The 7,490-nt window shown below is 40.3% G+C and overlaps 1 long non-coding RNA gene across 1 annotated transcript; it reads right to left on the bottom strand.

Annotated features, from left to right (window-relative positions):
- Positions 1–152: 152 nt before the first annotated feature.
- LOC128421111 (uncharacterized) lies at positions 153–4,276 on the bottom strand. Its single transcript, XR_008332230.1, has 3 exons — positions 4,248–4,276; positions 2,211–2,310; positions 153–301 (listed from the first exon to the last, which is right to left on the bottom strand). It is a non-coding gene; the product is annotated as an uncharacterized LOC128421111 (long non-coding RNA).
- Positions 4,277–7,490: the final 3,214 nt, after the last annotated feature.

The following is a 7,490-nucleotide window of genomic DNA, read 5'->3' as shown; positions in this document are numbered from 1 at the left end:
ATCACTGATGTAAGAGGAGATGGCACTTTGCCGATGTCCCCATCAAATTTGGATGTGCTCATGTCAGTTCCTCAAAACAGAAACAGTTGAGGCATTTGAAAATGAAGTAGATTGGAATTTTCAGTGATAAGATTAGATCACCTGCTTTTTTTCTGCTGCTTTGTCGAAATGAATTTATTCCTCAACCCAAATGTATAGGTTTCCAAGTCCAAATTTTACTTCAGCTTCAAAGAGCCTTGTTCTGTGTTGTGTTTTCCCCTCAGAATCAAGAGAAGTTTAGACTCAACAGGATGGTGTCCACCTGAAGAAAAAGCAAAGTAAGCACATTAACCAATTAGAAGAGACTCAGTTCTAAACAGAAAGATAAGGAAACGTCTGCTGCAGCAGCTGGGAAAAAAAGTTCAGCTGGGTCTTGTGAAGCAGAATGTTCTCCTTTCTGGCCTGAGGGAAGAAAAGATCTGTCATCCTGATATCCCTGCCTTTTCCTTATGGCAGTTCCAGTAATGATGCAACTTGAAGATAAAGCACTTCAGAATTTACCCATTATCTAAGAGCCAAGATTTCAACTTCAGGCTTGTTCCCCTTGACTTTCATTCCCTCTCTCTTCTTCCCACTCTTCAAATTGTCTCCTCAGTTTTTCCTTTTGCCCCACAACCCACAGCAGCATCTGCCTTACACAGAGATGATTTTTTTCTTAAAACCTCAATTCGTGTGAATTTTCTTCTTCTTCCTGAATCACTCCTTGATATCAATGAGATGTGAGGTTTTCGTTTAACGGTTTCACAAAAAAAATAAGAAAGGGACAAGGCATTTCTAGCTTCTGCCCACTTCTCCCTCCTACTGTCAATTACCAGTTATTCTTGAGAGTACTTCTTGCCCCATTTCCTGTCCCTCCACAAAAGCATTCCCATCTGGATCCCTTTTGGGACCTTGCAGCAGAGAGCAGCATTCTTTATATAAACAGAGTGTTGTGATTTTCTAAAAAATATCATACACAAGCACAAACACATACTTGTGCACATACTTATACTCATTGATTAATACTTCTAAAATTATGCTGCAGAAATATATTATATGGGGCTTGACCCTTGCTTTCTTTTATTTCTTTAAAACATTTATAAACTGCTTAATATTTTATGCACAATATATGTCTTTTTTCATAGACTTTTATCTATAATACAGTTAGTCAGAACTGTACCACCACAGCATAAAATATGCTCTGAGATAAGGGCCTGGAACCAGAAGAGATGTCCTGCATTGTCCTGGTCCTGAGGGTTGACTTGTACCTGTATGTTGCTGAGGTCAGTAGTTGACAGGATGGGTTAAACAGTGAGAGATTAGGGTCTCTTCTGATGTAGTAGGGGTTAGAGTGCTAGTGCTGCTAATGACTTGGAGTTTGGTGTGTGTAGCCTCCTACCACCATTTCAAATGATGATCATACCAGTAATGAAAAATGTCAAAGTACGTTTCCAAAATAGCCCACCCATTTCATAACATTTTACAGAGGCAACAGGAAAAGGTTGCCTACCTTTGGCCAGGAGGGCACCACACTGGAGGAAGGCAGTTGTGCTGAAACAATAACCCACTGCAAAGTGCTATAAACTTCAATAAAACTGCTGCTCACTAAAAGCCAATGTCTTCTCTCTTCGTTCCATATGTGTGTGGGTGAAATTGATCTCACTTTCTCTTTGAATCAGGGATGAAACAAAGCTTCAGCTTTTAAAACTGAATAAATCTGAGCTGCTTTTTCTTTAGAAAAAGAACAAGAACACTTTAAACAGTTTTTAATAGAATATTTAAAGAGAGAAGTAACTGGATGTTCTTATTTTGAAGTTTAAAAAGTTTGTGGCATACCAAGTCAGAAATCAAAGTAAAGCACTTGCAAAATTAGGTTCATTGCATACGTTTAGGTAGGATCAGGCAATCCAATAGCTGAATCTAAGTCAGTATTTGAGATTTTATCCTAAGAGTCCCCAAGCCAAGTTTGGGGGGACAAACTGGGATCACACCAAATTGTCTAGCAGCAGGACAAGATCAAAATCAGGTGGTCTGTTTACAAAGTGAATGGGAATTTATGTGCTAGAGTAGGAAATAGAAAACTGGAGGACGCAGGTATAAAGCATGGCCAAATATGCAGTCATTTCACATAATAGAAGATACATCTCAATATAGCCATGATCAAAGGAATATATTACAACTCTAGGACATACCACAGGAAGCCTGGAACTATTCATGGTCAGCATTTAGCCAGAATCCTAAAATATGGGTGTTTCTCTTGGAGTAGACTTCTGGGAGTTTGAGTAGCCAGACCTTTAATAAGAGAGTGATCCAGGTCATAGGGGCTACCTTTGAAGGTGACCCGGAAACTACAACTAATCCAGAATGCGGCAGCTAGACTGGTGACTGGGACCGGCCGCCGAGACCATATAACACCGGTCTTGAAAGACCTACATTGGCTCCCAGTACGTTTCCGAGCACAATTCAAAGTATTGGTGCTGACCTTTAAAGCCCTAAATGGCCTTGGTCCAGTATATCTGAAGGAGCGTCTCCTCCCCCATCGTTCTGCCCGGACACTGAGGTCCAGCTCCGAGGGCCTTCTGGCGGTTCCCTCACTGCGAGAGGCCAAGTTACAGGGAACCAGGCAGAGGGCCTTCTCGGTAGTGGCGCCCGCCCTGTGGAACGCTCTCCCATCAGATGTCAAAGTGATAAACATCTACCTGACATTCAGAAGACATCTGAAGGCAGCCCTGTTCAGGGAAGTTTTTAATATGTGACATTTTAGTGTATCTTTCATCTTAGTTGGAAGCCGCCCAGAGTGGCTGGGGAAACCCATCCAGATGGGCGGGGTACAAATAATAAATTATTATTATTATTATTATTATTATTATTATTATTATTAGGCCTGCAACTCATCACAATTACTAGTTTCAACTTTCAAACGTGGATGCTGAAGACTGGTAACTGCGCTTCCCCAGGAAATGTAAGCCAAGCAATTTAATTCTTACATTTTCTAACCTCAAAATTTATTCTGGTACATTGATTGCTCAATAACACCGTCTTAATGTGCGAGAAGTGGTTAAACCTAGTGTGGTGGGGCATCAGCACTCACCTGACCTGAGAGGCAATTCAGTGTTTTGCAGGTCAGAAGAGTGGCACCACCCCACCATGCCATCTACTATTGGTGAAACCTCACCTTAAATAAAATGGAATACAACTAAAGGATTTCCGTTTAAGAACCCAATTGAAGATCCTATGCAGTCAGTTTTATCCTTAAAATGAAGGACTCTTCACTGACAACCACTCTTGGATTTCCTCTCATGTTGTTTAACTTAGGATGGTACAAAAGCCTTGCTCTCTACCTCATTCCCTCCATAATATACCTTTAGCTTCTGATCCTACTTCTGCTTTATGGATGGAATATCAAACCATGCAGAATGCTAAAATATTGCTTCACAGATCATCTCTACATAGTTTCATTTCAAGATGGAGAAGAAAGTTCTCCCTGTAAGAATCTTCCAGCTAATGCAATGGCTGTTCTCAAAGGTGAAATGTCCAAAACTTAACTTTCGCTTTGTATTTTGATGGGTCAGGCTCTTTTTAATTATGGATATTGCACTGGGCATGTGGTAGCATATTCTTTCTCCATTCAAGGAAATTAGAGAGACTGATCCCATTTTTAAAAAATCTCAGGAGATTGCTCATGTCCTAATTATCCACATGGTGTATGTAGCTCATGAGCAATATGAAGAAACACAGGTCTAGACAGTGACATGAATGCTAGAGAGACATTCTGCCCATTTTTTAAAAAAGAGATTCACTCTCACATTTGATTCAGTTCACATTTAAAGGTGAACTGACGTAATTTTCACTTTCTGAAACACATCCCTCATTTGGAAGTTTCACTTATTAAAATGTTGTGATGTAGTTCTCCAGGTATGTGTTAGCAATGCATCTAGTAGGGTAGAATATAAATAAAAATGAATATGCATGTTCATATATTCAAATATACATTCATATGAATATACGAACATGCATTATGTTTGGGGAAATTGCTTTGCAAAAATGTGTATATTAAGCAAAATTGCATGCAAACCTGTGTCTATTAGGAAAAATCCACAATAATATGCTAATGAGATTTCATGAGCACTTAAAAAAAAAGAAAAGAACTCAGTGCTTTTTTCCCCCTAGGAGAACTTAAGGTTATGCATTACCAGCACTTCCCCCCCAAATGTTAAAAGTCCACTTACTGTAACATCATGGTGAGTACCAGCACCTTTAAAAAATAAAAATCACTGTGTCAACTGATGTGGAAATGTGGAGAACTGAGCATAAGATTGGAAAAATGCAAAACATAATTGGCAGATTAACCCATCCCTATCTGGGAATAAGCCTCATTGACTTTAATAGAGGTTACATCTAAGTAGACATGGTTAGGATGGTGCTGTAAGCAAGTAAGGATTTCCTTCTAAGGATCTTCCCCCCCCCCCAAGAGAAATATGCCAGTTCTTGGCTCATACAGGGAGTCCTATCAAAATCCTTTCACTCTTTATGGAAAGCCCCAACACACTGTGAAACCTTGCCAAGAGCTGACATCTCTAATTGGCAGCTGCTGCTATCACATGGACGGCTGATTAATAAATTAGTAAATTCTCCAGCAGCAAGGAGCTGTCTGATATTATTAAGAACTACTTGCTCATCACAGATGCTCAGTCTGCCTATTTTCCACATGAGTTCAATGTGGAAAGACTGTGATCCGTGTTGATCATTATTCAATGCACAAGCAATGGCTATCGACAGAGATTTATACAGTCTCAGCAGAAAAGAATAATAAAAGTAATAGGAAGCATCATAAACTGTGTAGGGAAAGGGGAGGTGGCTATGGAGGCATGTACAAGCACAATTGAAAGAAGCTATGAAGTGAAGAATGAGCAGCTACAGTCAGCAGCATATTATATGACAGGCACACACAAACTTCTTACTAAATAAGAAATTCCTTGAAGAACTGATGTCAAAGTAAAAATGGGGGATCTTTCTCATAAGTGTGCTAAGAGATGTCTTTGTATCCACACTTTAGGGAAAGTTACACTAAAGGCCAGTTACGTCCCACTGATTTCCATGGGTGAGTTATCACATGCTTATATATTTTTAACTGAAGCCAAGTGGGTTTAGGGTGAACTCTTTTGCATGTCTACTCTGATGTAAGTCCAGGTGAGTTCAATGGGACTTAGTCCATTCCAGAGTTTATAGGCTACCAAGCTCAATAGTTCTCAACTTTGGCTACAACATTTCTCTTTTCTCTTTTCTCTTTTTAAAAGGGGGGTTAAATATAATTTGGAATCCCCTAAAACAATACAGTCATACCTTGGAAGTTGAACAGAATCTGTTCTGGAAGTCCGTTTGACTTTCAAAACATTCAAAAACCAAATCGCTGCTTCCGATTGGTTGCAGGAAGCTCCTGCAGCCAATCAGAAGCTGTGGAAGCCCCATTGGATGTTTGGGTTCCAAAAGGAACAATCACTTTCGGGTTTGGGGCATTCGGGAGCCAAAACATCCGAGTTCTAGGGTATTCAACAACCAAGGTATGACTGTAATAGAATATCCACTGAAATAACAATATTCATCTGAATACTTATCTTAAGATCGTCAAAGGAGCCATTCTAAAGAAACACTGGTTCTATTTATTCCTGATAGTGATAGCGACCTATACATGGAAGTTAAGTTGATTTGTTGCAGGTTTTCATGCAGGGATGGTTCTTATTTTCACCAGGGGGGCGCAGTTTCATTCCTATAAATAATGAATCCATCGTTTATGGATATATTTAATCTGGGAATTGATGTACTGTCATTTGTAGTGACTCACTCAACACAAGAAGGCTGCCTAGACTAGCGTGATTGAAACCATGCAGCACAAACAGCTGAACAGACCGTTGTGCATAGATGGCACGAAAGACTGATATTATTGGTAACTGTGGGTCTAATTATAACAGTGCTAAATAATACAAACACTGAATGAGCCATACCAGCGGGGAGAGAGAGGATCTGTCTCCAAAGATGAATAGCACATACCCAGATAATGTGGTCTTGCTTCCAATCAGCTGATGCTTATCCAAAAATCAAGAGGAAATATCTATAATTAAAAGCAGCTAAATTTTGACCTGATATTTGCAGGTATTTTGTAAAAGAGTACTTCTTCCTTCCCAGAGGGGAGTGGGATGCCTTCTTCATATTCAGTAGTGCAGATATGCATTGCTCTGTCCCCTACAGTCAAGGTGTTTGGGGCACCTATTCACATCTCTGGAACATCTGTCACTGGTGATGAAAAACATAGCACTTGTCTGCTGTCCCATCCTGCTCACACATTCCTTGACAGAGAAGAGGAATGAACTGCTTAATTACTTAAAGCTTCAATTTAATTTTAGGACTAGTGCTACACAAGCCTAGGAAATCTTGGTTGCATATAGTCTTTGTGCCATTCCTGGATTCCTGTCAACACACCACTCATACATATCCAAAGTTGAAAGTACCACATTTTAAAGTAGTTATGTGGGCTGTTTTGTCGGGTTCACAGGCAAGACACTCATACATTTCAGTGTGACATGTTAAATTGGAAGCTACATTAGCGTGAGCTTCTTGATATGGCTGAGAAGACACCAGAGACAAAGGAATGAAATCACTTCGATGCAGATAAATTGGTATAGGAAGAAACAGGGCATCTCTTCAATAGGAGAACAGGAAATAAAAACTTTAAATAAATATTAGGAGATTCATACAATCAATAATGATGAGATTCATACAGTGGTACCTTGGGTTACATACGCTTCAGGTTACATACGCTTCAGGTTACAGACTCCGCTAACCCAGAAATAGTGCTTCAGGTTAAGAACTTTGCTTCAGGATGAGAACAGAAATCGTGCTCTGGCGGCGTGGCAGCAGCAGGAGGCCCCATTAGCTAAAGTGGTGCTTCAGGTTAAGAACAGTTTCAGGTTAAGTACTTAACCCGAGGTACCACTGTATAATCAAAAAGGTACCCAGGAAGTCAGCCCTGCTGTGTCTTATTGGGGCCTTCCTGCTCATTCTGCTAAGGTAGGTCCTCGACTGCTGACCTCCAAATCCTACCCTAGCCACTGAGCTCATTCTTGAGTCTATTACTTGTATTTCACAGCTTCAATCTTTTCTTCTATTTTCTTCTTCCTTTTATCTGTAACTCCCTGTCTCCTGACATCTTCACCTCCTCTTCTTGCTTGCAACTGCTTAAGCATCTGAAACAAGTACCTTAGTTTAGAAAGAACCTCTAAAATCTCACTGCACCACACTGGCTAGGCTACAGTTGCCCTCCGCCCCAGTCAGCAGAAACATAATCATTCTCTCCCCTTCTCCAGCCACTATGCTATTTTATCATCACAGCAAACCTGTGGGATAGGTTAAGATGGAAAAGGGTGGGAAAGTCCACACCCAGTCATCCAGTGAGCTTCATACCTTGGTAGGGATTT

This window comes from Podarcis raffonei, chromosome 9, assembly GCF_027172205.1.
Source record: "Podarcis raffonei isolate rPodRaf1 chromosome 9, rPodRaf1.pri, whole genome shotgun sequence".
Lineage (NCBI taxonomy): Eukaryota > Metazoa > Chordata > Lepidosauria > Squamata > Lacertidae > Podarcis > Podarcis raffonei.
This window is presented reverse-complemented; position numbering and strand designations above follow the sequence as displayed.